At 49.3% G+C, this 19218-nt stretch overlaps 1 long non-coding RNA gene and 1 other non-coding gene across 3 annotated transcripts in view; one reads left to right on the top strand and one right to left on the bottom strand.

Annotated features, from left to right (window-relative positions):
- The first annotated feature begins 768 nt into the window (after positions 1-768).
- Positions 769-848, top strand: MIR365-2 (microRNA mir-365-2). Its single transcript, NR_038544.1, has one exon. It is a non-coding gene; the product is annotated as a microRNA mir-365-2 (primary transcript).
- Positions 849-6266: 5418 nt separating this feature from the next.
- Positions 6267-19218, bottom strand: part of LOC146398262 (uncharacterized) — a 150935-nt gene continuing 137983 nt past the window's right edge. For both annotated transcript variants that reach the window (XR_014821463.1, XR_014821462.1), the window contains exons 2-3: positions 6520-6590; positions 6267-6408 (exon numbers count right to left, since the gene is read on the bottom strand). This is a non-coding gene — a long non-coding RNA (uncharacterized LOC146398262). The remainder of the gene's footprint in view (positions 6409-6519; positions 6591-19218) is intronic.

Raw genomic sequence — 19218 nt, 5'->3', positions numbered from 1 at the left:
CCGGGCAGGGTCTGTGAGAGTGGCCTGCCAGGGCCTTCCCGTCTGGGGCCTGATGCTGGGAGCTGAGCCTCTGCCACCCGGGAGGCTCACCAGGGCCTGGGGGCAGAAGGGATCCTCCCATAAAGGGGCTCTGATTCTGGAGCCCCTTTCATCCTCCTAGAAGGAAAAAAACCAGCTACTAGCCCCGCCCCTTTGTTCTTGGCAGCCACTTTCTTCCCCCAACCCCAGTTGCTTCTGGCTGAGCCATCAGCTCACTGATTTAAACCTGAACGCCATCCAGACATACCAGCAGTGTGCACTTGTCTTTTGCCCATCACAGGCTGTTTTCAGACTCGGGGTGGGGAGTGTCTGCTATTCCTGTGTCACGTCAGGTCTGTGACTGTCACTTGGCTTCTCAGAAGCTCAGTATCTGCAGGACAGGTCCATGTCCCACGTGCGAAGACACGGGCTAGGGGCTTCGTTCTTGGGGCTGCCCTTGTCCGCTTGGGATTCTGCAGGCAGAAGGTGCCAGGTTCCGAGGTGGCTCTGGGTGGAGTGAAGCCTGGTCCTTCCCGGGCATGCCTTGGCGGGGGTGGGGGGTGAAGCCGGCCACTGACCAGGCCATGCACTGGAGAGAATCGTGTCGCTGTGGAGTTCCTGCAGCCACCTGACTGGCCACAGCGCATCCCCCCAGAGGGGGACAGTGTCAGGCAGGGGCCACCGTCTACACCTCAGCTTGCCTGGGCCGGCCAACTGCTGACTCACCGGAGGGTGTTCGAGGACAGCAAGAAAAATGAGGGACTTTCAGGGGCAGCTGTGTTTTCTGACTCAGTCATAATGCCCCTAAAAATCCTTATTGTTCTTGCAGTGTTCATCGGGCAGCAGCACCTGCCTGCCCCTGCCCACCTGGTGGCTCTGGGACGCGAAGGGCCCCCCGGGATCTGGTTGGGGTGTCCTCCCCCCATCCTTCGGAAATGAGACGAAGGGGGACGTGCTGAGGATGACAGCATTTTGTTGGGCAGTGCGCTGAGTTGCGTGTGCTTTTATCATTTCTTTTTTGGTGGTGGACTGGGGAGGGCGGGGCAGCGAGCCGTCCCTGTGCGGATTGGAGCCCAGGAGGACGCGGGGGCTCCTGCTTTGTGAGCAGTGAGGGGGCTGTAGAGCGCAGCCAGCACATGTATGGACCAAGGAGGGGCAGCCTCGGGACGGGATGTGTGCAGGGTAGTAGTGCTGGGCCAGCCGGGACACCCCGCCTTTCCCGAGAAGCTGGAACTAGTTGGGGGCGCTGCATTTTAAAGCAGGAACCTCTGAGGCCCACTGAGCTGGCCGTTTTGCAAACCCGCTCAGGGTGGAGCAAGGTCTTTCCCCGCGCCTGTGACCCTCGAGCCTGCTTTCTCTTCGCCGGCTGTGCTTCTCCCCCGTCTGACCCCCTGGGTCTCCACCATACTCAGCAGGCCCCCCCACCACAGGTATTTTGGCTGAGCCAGGGTTATTTTAGGTGGAGTTGGGGGTCCCAGGGGGTTGTTGGGCAGAAATACCAATGGGTGACATGCCCCCCACCCCCGCTTAAGACCATTCCTCAAGAATGTCACAGGATCCCACAGCATCTTCCTCTCTGGCTGAGGCTGGGCAGGTGGCCCGCCTGTGGTCCACCCCGGGTCTCATCTGCCTCCCAGGGCAGCAGAGGAAGTTCACCCTTGAAGTATTTCTAAGTTTCCCCTGCAGGTGCCGACTCACAAGCTCTTGTCACTGAGAAGACGGCCATGTGTGGGACCCTGGCTGCCACCATCCCACTCTCGGGGCCCTGCGGTCCCAGTTGTGCCTCCAGCCCGGCTCCCAGAGACGGTTTTGAAGGGGGCTGAGTTTGCTCAGAAGCCTCAGCATCCTCTGCCCAGGGAACAGGACGGCTCCAAGGTAAAGGTTAACATGGGGCGGGGGGCGGGATCTTCATCCCCTCTGGGTAAGAGGTGGGCGGGGCTCTCGTGGGATGAGATTCTCACAGCCCACAGTGGACAGAGGTCAAAGAACACATTCCATCCTTTTTTTTTTTTTTTTGTCCTTGCCAGATATTTATTTCTTGGCTATTTGTTGTTTAGGAAAAGGATGATTAGCTAAGCATTTGCCAACTTCCCATCGGCTCCCCGCCTCCAGCCCTGCCCTTCCGTCCCCACATACCTCCTTGTTCTGCTGTTCATGCTTTACCCCCAAACATTTGCCCCCCCAAAGTCCATTTTTTCAAAAGAAGATAATGTATAACAAATAAAACGGATTCCTTTTTGCCCTTCAATTATAAAAGAACTGTCTTCCACTGAAGAGCATTTAAAAAATACAGAAGGATGAAAAGGGCTAGAGAAGCCCTTACCTAGAGATCACGTCTGCTCATCAAATTGATCCTACCAAACATTTTTTTTTTTTCTTTGCACGTACACCCCCACCCAGTTAGCAGGATTGGGGCCTCTAAATGGCCTCGTAACCCCTGGGCTCTCAGGAGCCAGAAGGTCTCTCATTTTCTTTTTGCCAAGTGGGCTGGGTGGTGGCTGAAGCTCACCTCCAGCCAGGAAGCTTGTTGGGGCAGCACTTGGGTCTCTCTCTAAACCTAGACTGATAAATTGCCAGGGAAGATGCTAGAAATGCAGACTCTGTCCTGATTTCTCAGTGGGCTGCTGTACTGCTTCTCGACTCTGAAACACACAGAAGAAGAAGCACTTAGCATTAAAAAACATTTCAGTACCAACCCCCCAGCCCAAGACCAACTGAATCTGAATTGCTGGCCTTGGTATCCTGGTGTTTCTTTATTTTTTTTTTGATTTTTAGGGCCGCACCCACAGCATACAGAGGGTCCCAGGCTAGGGGTTGAATCAGAGCTACAGCTGCCGGCCTGTGCCACAGCCACAACAACTCTGGGTCTGAGCCTCGTCTGCAACCTACACCACAGCTCACGGCAACGCCGGATCCTTAACCACTGAGCGAGGCCAGGGATTGAACCCATATCCTCATGGATACTGGTTGGGTTCGTTTCTGCTGCACCACAACGGGAACTCCTCTTGGTTTTTCTTCTGTTCCTCAGGTGATTCTGTTAAGTGGCCAGAGAGCTGGCCGGCTCCACGCCCACAGGGCAGAGCCTGATGGAGGAGATGTGACCATTTGCAGTTGGCAGACTTTCCCTTCCACTGTTTTCTCTGTTGCTCAGAGTCAGCGCTGGATCCTTATTTGCGGACAGAGAACCGGCACTAAGGAGATCAAGAACTTACTGGAGGATACAGCCTGGAGGCGGCAGTGCTGGGGTTCATATCTGCAGCTTCTGACTTCCAAGGCCAGTGCTCTTTCAATAATAATTGCTGTTTATAATTAGCATATATAGTTATACCAAGATGTGGTCACCACGGTGTGCTGAGGGTGCTGGATGCCACTGTCTCATGGAGGAGGTAACTGCCCACACCCCCCCCCAGGTGGCGGGGGCGCTTGGGTGATCAGGCCTTAGATTCCCTGATGCTGGGTGTGTCCCTGGCCAGCCTGGACCTCCAGCCTGTCCCCATCAGCCTCTGTGCTGCCAAGGATCCCAGCTCAGGGCAGGGCAGGGCTTATCCCTGTTTTCAGGACATGCAAGAGGCATGGCCCAGGTCACATAGCTGCTGGGTGGCATAGGCCCCTTGCCTGGCAGAGGTGTCTTGGAAGCAGCACAGCCTGTGTGGGGCTTGCTAACGTGGGCCTTGCCCTGAGCTGGCGGCCCTCAGGGGCAGGAGCGCTGCTGGGGATGCCTCAGGCTCCCCAAGGCTGTGCCCCTCCCTCTTTCCTACAGAGCTGACCTCCCGGAGCCTGGCCTGAGGGCCGCCTGTTCAGGGAACTCGCTCCAGGAAGTGGTTGCTGTTCCTGGGCTGGGCTGCAGGGCTGGAGGGTCAGCCTGTCTCAGATATGATAGCGGAGAGGGGAGCTGGGCCCCGAGAAGGCCGCTCTCTCTCCTCAGTAGGGCCCCCACCCTGCCCCACGACAGCTCTTTGCTGCAGGGAACCTGCTCTTGGCAATGACATCCATGTAACCCGTTTCCCAGAAGACAAGACAGTGAGGCTGGCAGACTCAGCCAGTACCTTAGTGGAAAATGGGGCAGGAGCCCTCGCTCCAGCTTCTCTTGGGAATCTGAGTGGGGAGGTGGCCCGAAGATGCCTTGCTTACCTGGATCAGAAATAACCTCAACTCAGAGTTCCGTGGTGGCTTGGTGTGTTAAGGATCCAGCGTTATCCCTGATGTGGCTTGCACTCCGTCTCTGGCCTGGGAATTTTTGCAGGCTGTGGCTGTGGCTGTGGCTGTGGCTGTGGCTGTGGCAGAGAGAGAGGAAGGAAGGATGGGCCTCAGCTCAACTAGAAGCCTGGAGCACTCAGGCTGAGGATAGAGTTTTGAGCCCCTGGAGGTGATGGGAATGTGCCCAGGAGCCTGATCGGGGCGGCCACGTAGCTGGGGCCCCGGGGAGAGCCCCTTCCCCTCTGAGCCTTGTTGCCTCGTTTCTTTAATGGACATAACGGTGCCCTGTAGGAGTATGTGTACTTCCGAGGCCTATTCTGCACAGACAGAAGTTGTGGCATCCTCTTCCTCCCCTTCCACGGGGACACTCGGGGACGAGGCTGGCGTGGAGAGCGTGCGAGTTGCACCGCATGCTCAGGAGCCAGTGGAGGTCTCCAGGTATCGGATGGTCTGCTGTCTGCGGGTCTCTCCAAGGATGGCTTTTCCTCTGGCCTCCTCTCTGGCCCTCCCTCCCCAGCCAGGCCCTGCTGGGATGGAGGTTCTGGGCTGCGAAGCCGCCCTTCATGCCTCTCTCGTCTGGCCCCCTGAGGCCTCTTTCCCCTCCTTACAAGTCAGGACTCCGTCAGCTCCTAGGCGTTCCCTCTGGGACTGGGCCAGAGCTCCTCCCTCCCCCGACAGCCTCCTTGGGGTGCAGACGGACGGCCCAGCAGAGGCAGGAAGGGCTTTCTGTTTGCCTTGGCTGCTGGAGAAGAGATTTGTACTCACTTTCTGTTTTGACTGTTGTATCTTAACACGCAGAGCCGGCACTGATGCAGAAAAGCAGGCTTGGGTCTTGAATCTCCATCTGGCCACGGCGGAGATGTCTGGAGGTAAGACTGGGTGATAACGCTGCCCTCTGGGTTCGTGGAGAAATGTGATGACCACCTGTTGTTGGCTTTCCCACCTTGAGGTCCACAGCCCTTTCTTCTGCTTTTACTTCAGGGGATCATCTCTCCAGACCCCATAATCCCCTAGGGTTCAGATGGGGCCAACCCCGTCTCTGGCTTTATTTTTTTGCTTTTTAGGGCCACACCACAGCATGTGGAGGTTCCCAGGCTAGGGGTCCAATCAAAGTTACAACTGCCGGCCTACGCCATAGCCACAGCTACACAGGATCCGAGCTGTGTCTGTGACCCTATACCACAGCTCATTGCAACACCAGATCCTTAACCCACTGAGTGAGGCCAGGGATAAAACCTTCAACCTTATGGTTACTAGTTGGATTTGTTTCTGCTGAGCCACTATGGGAACTCCTCCCCTGGCTTTAGTGGCAGGCCTGTGTGCCAGGCAGGATAATGAGACTCTCCCTTGGGACTTTTGCAGCAACTAAGGGAAAAGAGGCATTCCCTTGTCATGGGAGTTGCCAGGTTGATGGAACTGCTGGTGGCCAACTCCTGTTTTCCACTTGAGGACAAAGCCAACAAAGAGGAAAGAGCCAAGAGGTGGAGAAAGTATGCTGTCCAGACATCAATAAACCCCTGGATCCAGCCATACCTGAACTTAACCGCACTTTTGGACAAACCTGATTATATGAGCCAATACTTTTCTTTTTTTCTAAAACCATTCTGTGGTTTGAGTTTCTGTCATAGAAAGGGTCCTAATAAAGCAATTTTTTTTGTCTCATTAAAAAAAAAAATCAGCTTTGAGATATACTTTATCTGTAATAAAGTTCACCCATTTTAAGTATCAATTCATGTTTTTTTCAAATATGTGTATACCCTTGTAATGACCACCAGAGTTGAGATACAGAACATTGCAAGTTCCCTGATTCCCCTTTATGGTCAAATCCCCTGACCCCAGACAATACTGACTTACCTTTGGGTCTGGCTTCTTTACCTCAGCATGTTTTTGAGATTCATCTGTTTTGCTGTGTACCTCACCAATTCTTTTTAGTCCTGGAAGGCATTTTGTCATTGTCCAAGGTCACGTAGCTGATGGACCCTGCGGCTTACACAGGGAACATGAGTAGCAGCAGTTATGTCACTGGAGGAATAGTGCATGGTGTTTAGGTGTTTTTTTCTTCTTTTTGTTAATATTTATTTGTTGCCACGTCCATGACATATGGAAGTTAGTTCCTGGGCCAGGGGTCGAATCTGTGCTAGATCCTTAACTCACTGCACCACAGTGGGAGCTTCTCAGTTGCATTTCCTTACCCTAACAATGAAATGTCAGGAAGGGAGTATAAAGAAACAATCTCTTTTAAAATCACATCAAAATAAATAAAAAACTTAGGAATAAACATCACCAAGGAGGTGAAAGACTTACATGCTGAGACCTACAGACAGTAATACTGGAAATGGAAGATCATCCAAAGACATGGCGAGCCATCTTGTGCTCTGGGATGGGGAGAATTAATATTGTCAAAATGGCCATATCCAAAGCAATCTACAGACTTAATGCAATCCCTATCAAATTACCCATGACATTTTCCACAGAACTAGACCAAATAATCCTAAAATTTATGTGGAACCATAAAAGATCCAGAATTGCCAAAACAACCCTGAGGAAAAAGAAAAAAGCGGAAGATATAACCCTCCCAGACTTCAGACAATACCGAAAAGCTACATTAATCAAAACAGTGTGGTATTGGCACAAAAACAGACATACAGGTCAGTGGAAGAGAATAGTAAGCCCAGAAATAAACCCTTCTTCAACAAAGAAGGCAAGAATATGCAATGGGGAAAACACAGTCTCTTCAGCAAGCGGTGCCAGGAAAGTTGGATACCCTCTTGCAAATCAAGGGAGTTAGAACATTCCCTCGCACCATACACAAAAATAAACTAAAAATGGCTTAAAGATGTAAGGATAAGACATGACACTATAAAACTCGTAGAAGAGAACATAGGCAAAACATTCTCTGACAAATTGCACCAACGTTTTCTTAGATCAGTCTCCCAAGGCAATAGCAATAAAAGCAAAGATAAACAAATGCAACCTAATTAACTTGTAAGCTTTTGCACAGCAAAGGAAACCATAAACAAAATGAAAAGACAGCCTGTAGACTGGCAGAAAATATTTGTAAATGATGCGACCGATAAAGGCTTAATTTCCAAAATACACAAACAGCTCATGTAACATGATAGCAAAACAAAATTTGAAAAATGGGCAGAAGACCTAAATAGGCATTTCTCCAAAGATGACATATGGATGGCCAATAGGTAGGTACGTTGAAAAGATGCTCATCATTGCTAATTACTAGAGAAATGCAAATCAAACTGCGGGGAGGTACCACCTCATACCAGTCAATGGCCATCATTAATAAATCTACAAATAACAAATGCCAGAGGGAATATGATAAAAGGGCCCTCTTACACCATTGGTGGGAATGTAAATTGGAATGTGGAACCATAAAAGACCCAGAATTGCCAAAGCAGTCCTGAGGAAAAAGAATAAAGCTGGGGATGTAAATTGGTACAACAGTACAGAGGTTCCTCAGAAAGCTAAGGCTAGGGTTACCATCTGATCCAGCAAGCCCACGTCTGAGCCTATATCCAGACAAAACTGTAATTCAAAAAGATACATGCATTCATAGCAGCACTATTCACAGGAGCCAAGACATGGAAACAATCTAAATGTCCATCCACAGATGGATGGATAATGGAAGATGTACATATACACAATGAAATATTACTCAGCCATGAAAAAGAATGGTATAACGCCATTTGAGCACCATGGAAGGACTTAGAGGTGATCATACTAAGTGAAGTAAGTCAGAAAGAGAAAGACAAATACCATATGATATCACATATATGTGGAACCTACAACACAAATGAACCTATCTATGAAACAGAAATAGTTTCATAGATACAGACTTGCAGTTGCCAAGGGGAAGGTGGGGCAGGGGAGGGAAGGATTGGGAGTTTGGGGTTAGCAGAGGCAAACTGGTATATATAGGATGGATAAACAAGGCCCTACTGGATAGTACAGGGAACTATATTCAATATCCTATGATAAACCATAATGGAAGAGAATATGAAAAGGAATACATAACTGAATCACTTTGCTATGTAGCGGAAATTAATATGACATTAACCTCATCGTAAGTCAACTCAAAATTTAAAAAAAGAAGAGCCGCAGTCCAGGTCATAACCATTTTACCCCCCTGGACCACTCTCATGTGTTTTTCCCCTGTGGATCCCATGGTTTAAAAGATTTTATGTACTAAACAGGCTGCATTCATGAAGCCAGCACCCACTTCTCCAAATGTATTTCTCAGACACATAAAGACAGATCCCAGACTGCTGGGGCCGACGTTCCCTTCGTAGGAGCAAGCTAGCATGAAGACATGATGTCCACTTCATCCTAGCCCTAACCGAGGACTTGTCTGTCTTTTGTCTTGGAACCGACAGGTCATGGACCTGTCCTAGAATTCCGAATGATGCCAAGTTGGTAAACCCCCGATTTAGTCCAGTGTCTCATCCCACAGATGTTTCAGCCAGCTCTCTCCCTTGGCTTCTCTCTGTGCTCAGGTCAGGTCCCTGGAGGTCAAGGAGAGCCTTTCCCTGACGCTCGTGCTGTGGCTCACTGGGGGTCATTTCCCTCGAGACTCAGAGTCACCCGTGCGTCCAGCTGCACTGAAGTCCCGTGCACCTCTGGGCCGTCCAGTTTTGTGGGCCGGTACATCCTGTCCTTCACCTGAGCCAGCTCGCCTCCGGGAGTCCTGCCTAATACAGCTCAGCCAAGACCGCTTTATCCAAAGCCCCGCGGGGCAAAATCAACTCAGGATCAGTGCAGGTCCCCCCCCTGGGGCCAGGCACTAATAAGTGCTTTAGCTGCATCATCTCAAAGCCTCTCAGCCCCTCTCCTAGGGGAGGTACTGTTACCCCGGTTTTCCTGCGAGGAAGCGGAGACACGGGGAGGTCAAGTCAGAGCAGGGAAGTGGGTGTATCTCATGCGCCTCCGTTGCCTCTGCACCTCTTCTGTCCACCCGATGCCTCGCTGCCCGATGTGTCTCAGCCACGCCGTCCACCCTGAAGCTGACCCCTCCCCAACCACATCCCAGGGTAAGGGGCTGGCTCCCGAACAGCCGCCCGAGGGCCTGGAGAACACAGACCACGCGTATGGAGGAAGTTCGTTCTCAGAGGGATGAAACTTGAGCAGTAGGAAGAAGCTTTTGGCAGGAAAGAGCTCTCTGCAGGAGGACCCTTTTAGGTGGTTTGTTTGTTTTTTTAAATCTTTTTATTATAGTTGATTTACAATGTTCTATCAATTTCTGCTGTACAGCAAAGTGACCCAATAATATATACACATATATACACACACATATATATACATAAATGTACACACACATATATGTACACACACATATACATACATATACAAACACACACACACACACATATATATATATACACATCCTTTTTCTCACATTATCCTCCATCAGGTTCCATCACAAGTGACTAGATAAGAGTTCTCTGGGCTACACAGCAGGTTCTCACTGCTTATGCGTTCCAAATGCAATAGTTTGCATCTACTAACTAGATGCAAACTCCTGGTCCATCCCACTCCCTCCCCCTCTCCCTTGGCAACCACAAGTCTGTTCTCCAAGTCCATGAGTTTGTTTCTTTTCCGTAGATAGGTTCATTTGTGCCATCTATTAGCTCCCAGATGGCGTACGCCCTGCCCTGCTCACCTCCCGCCAAGCACACCTTTCAAATCTTTTGATCGCACAATACTTTGCCTAACCTGCTGGTTCTTTCTATAGATCAAAGAAGTAGAAATGAAGAAGTTGTTAACAGAGGGCCAGATCTCTTCCCCAGCTTCCCCTTCAGTAACCTCACACACACACTGTGTGAACAAGGCAGTATCTCAAAAAAAAAAAAAAAAAAAAAAAAAAAATCACAAGAGGTCGACAAGCCTGCACACAGTGAGAGATGGTAAGGACTCTGACCCCCTATCTCAGTGAGGAACTGAGACTCCTTCCCTTTTTCCCTTTAAAAACTTTCACAGCTGAGCAGAATCATTGGAGGTACTTTTGGGGTGACACTGAGTCCACCATCTCCCCAGATTGCTGGCATTCTGATTAAAAGCAACGTTCCTTTCCACCAACTGCTTCTGGGCGTTGCTTTTTTTTTTTTTGGCCACGCCCACAGCCTGTGACAATTCCCGGGTGTAGGATCCAGCCTGCACCACAGTTGCAGCCCAAGCCGCAGCAGTGCTAACTCCAGATCCCTAGCCCCCTGTGCCACGAGGGGATTCCTCAGGTATTGAATCTTGAGCCTCCAGCCCCCAGTTCAATTCCAGCAGGAGACGAGGTGGGAAGAATCAACTCCTTCTCCCTCCATCCCTCGGACCCGGTGAGGCCCCTTTTCCCTGTGTGGTTTGTGGCCCAGCAGGGTGGTTCCACAGCGCCTCGCCTTGTCTCCCCACCTCCCTGCCTTTTCCCCTCACACTTGCTGTCCTGGAGTTCCACTTCCCACTTAGAGCATCAGCATTGACTCCTTGGCCAAAAGCTCTGTTTTCTAGGGACGTCTGTAGCCTGGCGCCTGGTGGGAAGGGCACAGGTTCAGTGAGTGGAGCACGAGTAGACACGTCACAGCCGTGGCGCTGGGGCTGGAGAGGGGACAGGGATGGGGCCAAAGTCATCACAGATCAGTCCTCTTTATCTCTCCCCTCCGTTCACTGGGTCAAATCAGCCGAATCCTCTCTAACTCCGGGCCATGTGCCAGAGGCCCTGGTCTCCCCCACTGACTTCCCTGTCGGGTGCAAGAGAATCCACGCTCGTTATGCTCCACCTCCGAGGTGTGTGATGCTGGCCAGGTCCTCAGCCTCTCCAAGCCAGCTTCCTTGTCAGTACAAAGGGGATAAGGATGGTCTCGCCTCCCAGGACTGCTGCGATGCCTCCCGGGACACTGGGTTTTGCGCCTGCGGCAGAGTCGGGGTGGGGCAGGCATTGCTGAGGCTGCCTGTCCTATTACAGCCCTGCTCTCTTTGGGGGACCTATCTCTCTTCCATTCTCAGTCCCTATGGGGTACCTAAGGCTGTCCCCCACCCCCACCCCATTACCAAGCCTGCCACCAAATGCAGGCCAATCAGCACATCTCAATACGGACCACAAGTATTGGCTCAGGCCCAGACTTGAGACCTAGGTCAGATGGGCCCCTGTGGCAGTGCCCTGAAGTTTCTGGAATAAGGAAAGAGGTGCCTGCTCTTTGCTGAGAGCCTTTGCCTGCAGCTACCGGAGGCCACTGGAGAATGAAGTCAGTGCGTGGAGGGCAGAAGAGAGCAAAGCCAAGAGATGGAACAGGACACGGACTCCTGGTGAGGCCCTTGGAGCACCTGGATCCAGCCATGCCAGCAGCTGCATAACCTCCCGTAGTTTTAGAAATTCAAGCATATGCCAACATTTTCCCTGTTATTTGCTTAAGCCGGTGCCAGTTGAGTTTCTAGTACTTAAAACAGACAGCGGTCTTGACTAATACCATAGGTTCTCCAGAGATGATCGCTGCTCTTGTTGCAACTGGTATTTATCATAAACACATTACCAGGAAAATGCAGCCTTGGGAATGTATAGGCCAGGCTCCCCCGGGGCCACTGCTGCTCTCCACAAGCTATACCACCCTGCACACCAGCTCCCCGAGACTGAGGGGTTTGTGTTTGCTGCTGACAGACCCCAATGTCTGGCATCTGCCACAGGATAGATGATTAGCAGACAGCCTTTGAACAAACCAATGAAGTTGGCCCATGGCCGTCTAGCCCCCAGTCCTGGGTTCACAGTTTGCCTTCTCTGCTTGTCCTTGGCTGACACCTGAACCCACCGGGCTGTCTGTCGGGAGTCTGTCTTGGCAAAATGATCTTTTCCTTTCACAGTGTCCTTTCTAGGACCTCATTCATCCCTTTGTTCTCCAGTTTTATATCCAATTTTAAACATCTTTATTCAATTTTTATCTAATTTTTTTTTTCTGGCTGCACCCACGGCATATGGAAGTTCCTAGGGCCAGGGATTGAATCTGAGCCAGAGCTGGGACCTATGCCACAGCTGCCAGCAACCCGGATCTGCAACCCACTGTGCTGGGCCAGCTACCAAACCCGTGCCTCCACAGAGACAAGCCAGATCGATAACCGGCTGCACCACAGCAGGAACTCCAAGGTTTTTATCTAATATCTTAAACCACTCACAAAGTTACTCAAAGGGGATCAGACACTTAAATGTAAGACCAGAAACCATAAAACTCTTAGAAGAAAACATAAGAAAACAGCTTCTTGGATGTCTCTTGTGGTGCAGCATGATAAGGATCTGGTGTTGTCACTGCAGAGGCTTGGGTTGCTGCTGTGGTGTGGGTTCAAGCCCTGGCCTGGGAACTTCCATGTGCTGCAGATGCAGCCAAAAAAAAAAAAAAAAAAAAGAGAGAGAGAGAGAATAAACTCCTTAGCATGGGTCTTGGCAATGATCTTTTGACTATGACATCTAAAGCTCAAGCAACAAAATAAAAATCAACAAATGGGACTATATCAAACTAAAAAGCTTCTGCACAGAAAAGAAACGATTACAAAATGAAGACAACCCATGAAATGGGGAAAATATTTGCAAACCATATATCTTATAAGGGGTTAATATCCAAAATATGTAAAGAACTCCTACAAATCAATAACCAAACAATACTAATACAATCAAAAAAACAGGCAAAGGACCTGAATAAACATTTTCCAAAGAAGTTATGCAAATGGCCAACAGATTCATGGAAAGATGCTGAACATCACTAATCATCAGGGAAATAAAAATGAAAACCACCAGTTAGAATGACTGTCATCAAAAAGACAAGAGACAGGAGTTCCCACTGTGGCACGGTGGGTTAGGAATCTGACTGTAGCACCCCGGGCCACTGTGGCTTAGATTCAACCCCTGGCCCAGGAACTTCCATATGCCACAGGTGCATCCATTAACAAAAAAAAAAAAAAAAAAAAAGACAAGAGATAACAAATGCTGGCAAGGATGTGGAGAAAGGGGACCGCTTGTACACTGCTAGTGAGATTGTAAATTGGTGCAGCCATTATGGAAGACAGTATGGCAGTTCCTCAAAAAAATTAAAGATAGGACTACCATATGATCCAGCAATTCCATTTCTGGGAATATGTCCGAAGGAAACAAAAATACGAAAACGTATCTGTTTACATCCATGTTCATAGCAGCACTATTTCCATAGCCAAGGCATGCAAACAACCTAAATGTCCATCAACAGATAAATGGATAAAGATATGATACACACACGCAAATGCAAACATGCACACAAGGGGATCTTATTCAGCCATAAAAGAAGGAAATCCTGCCATTTGTGAGGGCAACATGCTAGGTGAAATAGGTCAGAAAGAAAGACAAATACCATACAATCTCACTTATGTGTAGGGCTCTAAAACAAAACAAAAACAAAAAACCAAACTCTTAGAAAAAGAGATCAGATTTGTGGTCACCAGAGGAAGGGGACCAGGGGAAGGGGAATTGGATGAAATCAGTCAAAGGGTTGGGAGTTCCCTGGTGGCCTGGTGGTTAAGAATTCGGTGTTGTCACGGCAGTGGCTCAGGTTTGATGCCTGGCTTGGGAACTTCCGCATGCCACAGGCATGGCCAGAACAACAATAACAACAGAAGACACAAACTTGCAGTTATAAGACAAATAAGTAGAGACAGAATGTACAACACGATGGCTAGAGCTAATACTCCTGTGTGGCGTATATTGAAAATTGTAAAGGGAGTAGATCCTTAGGACGGCATTGTAAATCAGCTATGCTTCAATTTTTTTAAACATGTTTTCAAAATTAAAGCATAGTTGATTTACAATGTTGTGCCAATTTCTGCAGGACCACCAAGCGACCCAGGCATATGTATATCCACACTCCCTTTCTCATGTTTATCTTCCATCGTGGTCTCTCCCAAGAGACTGGGTATAGTTTCCTGTGCTATATAGCGGATATACTTCAAATCTCTTTCTCTCTCTCTCTTTTTAATTTTTTTAAAATTTTTAGCTTTTTAGGGCCACACCCAAGGCATATGGAAATTCCCCGGCTAGGGGTTGAATCAGAGCTACAGCTGCCGGCCCACAGCACAGCCACAGCAATGTGGGATCCAAGTTGCATCTGCAACCTGCACTACAGCTCACGGCAACACCAGATCCTTAACCCACGGAGCGAGGCGAGGGATCGAACCTGCATCCTCATGGATGGTAGTTGGATTGGTTTCTATGGCACCACAATGGGAAATCTCTCCAATTCCTCCTTCTTCCTTTTTTTTTTTTTTTTCTTTTTACAGCTGCACCTGGGGCACATGGACGTTCCCAGGCTAGGGGCAAATTGGAGCTGCACCTGCTGGCCTACACCATGGCATGGCAACACCAGATTCAAGCCGCATCTGTGACCTACACTGCAGCTTGTGGCAACCTGGCATCCTTAACCGAGTGAGGCCAGGGATCAAACCCACATCCTCACAGACATTAGGCCAGGTTTTTAACCCACTGAGCCGCAATGGGAACTCCTTCAAGTTCCTTCTTACAAAGGGTTGGAAAGGTTGTTGAACCTTGAGCTGCATGAGCGAGGTTGATCACCATAATGAGAGCATCAGGGCTGAATGATCTGCCCACAGTCCCACTGCTGATAAATGGCAGGTCCTGGATTCAAGCCTAGGTCCTGGATTCCCAGACCCAACCCAAACCCGCTCTGCTCCACCACCCTGCCTCCAGACCAGTGCCACACAGGATGCTGCAGACCTGCATTTGAGTTCTAGTCCTGCTCCCAATTTGCTGTGTGTCCTTTCAGAAGTGACTTGTCCTCTCTGAACCCCTCATCCCAGAGTCTGAGAGAGTGGACAAATTTTAAAAGTCCCTTTCAAACAGAACCACTATAAAACTAATTAATGGAAAAGTTTCTCCTATAAACGGATTTCAGCTAATAAAAGAAGGAATGAATTATACTGTCAATTTGCAGTCCCTCACAAATTAATTGTTAGGTGGCTAACAACACAAAAGAGAATCAGACACCATGGGCCTCCTGCTAGAAGATTTCAATGTCATCCAATAACAAAGACTTGCCAGGAAAAAAAAAAAAATCGAGCTTGAATCTGATCAAACTTCTGCTTCTAAACAACAATTCAGAGTACAGAGGACAGAACAGGTCCAACTATATACCACAGGGCAGCAAACAGCAAAGTCCACATGGGGAGAAATGTAACAAGATAAACTAGTTTCTTCCAACAGATAAAACACAGCACTAGGCCCAAAGAGACTCAAAAGACATACTGACCAATTGCAACGTGGAAAGCTTATTTGGACCAAAATTTAAACAAACTGTAGGAGTTCCCGTCGCGGCTCAGCAGAAATGAATCTGACTGGTATCCATGAGGATGCAGGTTCAATCCCTGGCCTCACTCAAAGGGTTAAGGATCTGGCATTGCTGTGAGCTGTGGTGTAGGTCACAGCCATGGCTCGGATCTGGCGTTGCTGTGGCTCTGGCGTAGGCCGGCAGCTGTAGCTCCGATTCGATCCTTAGCCTGGGAACCTCCATGTGCTGAGGGTGTGGCCCTAAAAAGACAAACAAACTGTAAAAAGATAATTATGTCACCATTGGAAATCTGAACTTTGGCTCTTTGATAATCTTAGGAATTATTATTGATTTGGAGATAATTGTGGCGTAATTAGGGTTTCGTTTGTTTCTAAGGAAGGATCCTGTTAGAGAGATGCACTGTCATATTTATAGATACACTGATGTCAAGCCTGGGATCTGCTTCAAAGTAACACAGGAGGGGAGGGACGGGGCTGGGGAGGTAGGTCTGGATGAGGCAGGATGGGCCACGGCTTGGTGATTGTCACGGTTGAGTGAGGGGGATGGGGGGAGGTTGTTATATTTTTTAAAAACTATTTTTTATAGCCACACCTGCAGCATATAGAAGTTCCCGGGCCAGGGACTGCATCTGAGTCGCAGCTGCAACCTATGCTATAGCTACGGCATCACCTTATCCTTTAACCCACTGCACCGAGCCAGGGACTGGAGCCTCCCCTCCTCAGCCCCTCGAGCCACTGCCGTCAGATTCTTAACCCACTGTGTCATAGCAGGAACTCTGGGCTGTTACATTTTTGCTGTCTCTTGTTTTGTGGGCTGAGAGTGGGGGATCCGGGGAAGGACGGCCATGCCTTCTGGGAGCAGGGCTGGGGACTGACTCAGGGACACCAGGTCTTGCCTCTCCCTGCTCACCTCCTGCAGCCAGGCTGAGCCCTGGAATGCTGCAGCCCCTCGGGCCGAGGCTCAGATTGAAAGGGTGGCTTTCCTGGCGTTCAGATGAGCTCACAGAGCTGGACACTGTAACTGCCCAGTGTCCACCAGCCCAGCTCTGTCCTCCCCGGGGGACACTAGTTTTGCATCCTGGGCCACATCAGGCCACCTTTTCACCAGCACCGGCAGAAGATGAAGTAGCAGGTAAGAAGATGAAGTAGCTGAGGGACATTCCCAGATGTATCCCCTATGACACCCCGGGTGCTGGCAGGGTGGCCAGGCGAGGACCTCAGGACCTGAAGGGTCAGAGGGCCACCTTCAGGCCCACTACCCAGGAGTACTCTCCCAAGGCTGTTGGTGCCACCCACCTTAGGGCCCTCTTTGCTGCGTGACCTTGACAAGACGCCTTCCCTCCATGGGTCTTGGGTTCCCCATTGAAAAAGAGGCTGCGTGTTTCTCAAAGGGCTATTGACCTTGGGAATGGCCATTCCTCCTAGTTCACATTCCCGGGCTCCTGGCCATTTCATGTCTGCCGCAGTCCCTGCTACTGGGGCAACCAGAAAATGCTCCCCACTTTTCCAACCACTTCTGGGCTGTGAACTACCACGGGTCTCTAAGGACCTCACTGAGCCCTTCGTTCTGTGCATCTGTGTTTCCAGGGAATTCAGGACAAGCTGAGGGAGGGAGGGGCAGAAGCTGTCGATGTGGTGCCTAGTCTTACGGGAAGATGATATTTGGGTGGCTCTTGAAATATGACTAGGAGCTTGCAAGTTGAGCAAGTTATAGGGGCCGGAGAAGGGGAGCAGAGAACAGTCTAGGTGGAAGGAGGAATGAAAGCAGAGTGTGTTTGGAAAGGGGCAGGAGTTCCCTAGGGCCCCAGCTTTGGCTTGCAAAACCAGGCAGCAGAGGTGGGGGCATCAGCTTGGGGACCACAGGGAACGAGCAAGGATTTTCAAATGGGGCGGAAGCAGGTTTTTCCACCGCGGTCCCTCTGGACTGACAAATCACTGGATGCCAATGTATGAATCAGAATGTCTCAGTCTTCCCAGGAAAAACTCCTGGGTCAAAACTGCAAAGGAGGCAGTTCCACAGCTGGGATTCCTTGCCCCAGCGGCGCCCCGGTGGGAGAGAGATTTGGAGGTGATGGGGGGGGAGGGGCTGCCCAAGCTTCTCAAATCATTGAAGAGGCCTGGGGCAGGAGCAAGAGCATGTGTGTGCACGCGCGAGCACGTGAGCACACGCAAGTGAGTCTATGTATGAGCGTGTGTGATGAGTGTGAGTAGGTGAACAGGTGTTCATCTCACAGGTATGTGGCAGGCGCGTAGCAATGAGCAAACAGTGACCTGGCCCTTGTCCTCAGGGGGCATCGAATCTAGCAGATCTAGGGGACGAGAGAGAAATAAACAAGAAAGCAAAACCACATGCCAGGGAGTTCCTGTTCTGGCTCAGCAGGTTGCAAACACAATTAGTATCCATGAGGATGTGGGTTCGATCCCTGGCCTGGCTCAGTGGGATAGGGATCTGGCATTGGTGCTGGGAAAACTGGACAGCTACATGCAAAGAATGAAATTAGACCCCTCCTTAACACCATACGTAAAAATAAACTCAAAATGGATTAAAGACCTAAATGTTAGACCAGATATTAGAAAACTCTTAGAGGAAAGCATGGGCTGAACACTCTCTGACATAAACCACAGCAATATCTTCGCGGATCCACCTCCTAGAGTGATGACAATAAAAACAAAAATAACCAAATGGGACCTAATTAAACTTGAAAGTTTTTGCACAGCAAAGGAAACCCTGTAAACAAAATGACAAGACAACCCACAGAATGGGAGAAAATATTTGCAAATGAAGCAACTGTCAAGGGAGTAATCTCTAAAATATATAAACACTTCCTGCAGCTAAATACCAAAAAAACCAACTAACCCCATCAAAAAATGGGCAGAAGATCTAAACAGACAATTCTCCAAAGAAGACATATGAAAAGATGTTCAGCATCACTCATTATCAGAGAAATGCAAATCAAAACCACTATGAGGTACCACCTTACACCAGCCAGAGTGGCCATCATCAAAAAGTCTACAATCAATTAATGTGCTGGAGAGGGTGTGGAGAAAAGGGAACCCTCTTATACTGTTGGTGGGAATGTAAACTGGTGCAACCACTATGGAAAACAGTATGGAGAGTCCTCAAAAAAAAAACTAAACTAAAAATAGAATTAACTTATGATTCCGCAATCCCACTCCTGGGCGTCTATTCAGAGAAAACCATGACTCAAAAAGATACTTGCACTCCTATATTCATTGCAGCACTATATACAATAGCCAAGACATGAAAGCAACCTAAATGTCTATCGACAGAGAAGTGGCTAAAGAAGATGTGGTACACACACAATGGAATATTACTCAGCCATAAAAAGTAATGAAATAATCGCATTTGCAGCAACATGGATGGACCTAGAATTTATCATGCTAAGTGAAGTTAGTCAGAGAGTGAGAAACACAAACTCGCTATCACTCATAGGTGGAATCTAAAAAAAGGATACAGTGAACTTTGCAGAACAGACACTGATTCACAGGCTTTGACAGACTTATGGTTACCAAAGGGGGCAGGTTGGGGCGGGGGGCAGGATAGACTGGGGGTTTGGGATGCGAATGTTGTAAAACTGGGTTTTGATGATGGTTGTGCAAGTATAAATATAATAAAATTCATTGAGTTAAAAAAAAAAAATAAAAGGATCCAGCGTTGCCATGAGGTGTGTGGTGTA

Source organism: Sus scrofa, chromosome 12 (assembly GCF_054392235.1).
Source record: "Sus scrofa isolate SSC_HxYL_T2T_F1_AM1 chromosome 12, Sscrofa_HxYL_maternal_Yorkshire_Landrace_v2.0, whole genome shotgun sequence".
Taxonomy (NCBI): domain Eukaryota; kingdom Metazoa; phylum Chordata; class Mammalia; order Artiodactyla; family Suidae; genus Sus; species Sus scrofa.
The sequence above is the reverse complement of the archived record's forward strand: the minus strand, read 5'-3'. Positions and strand labels throughout refer to the sequence as shown.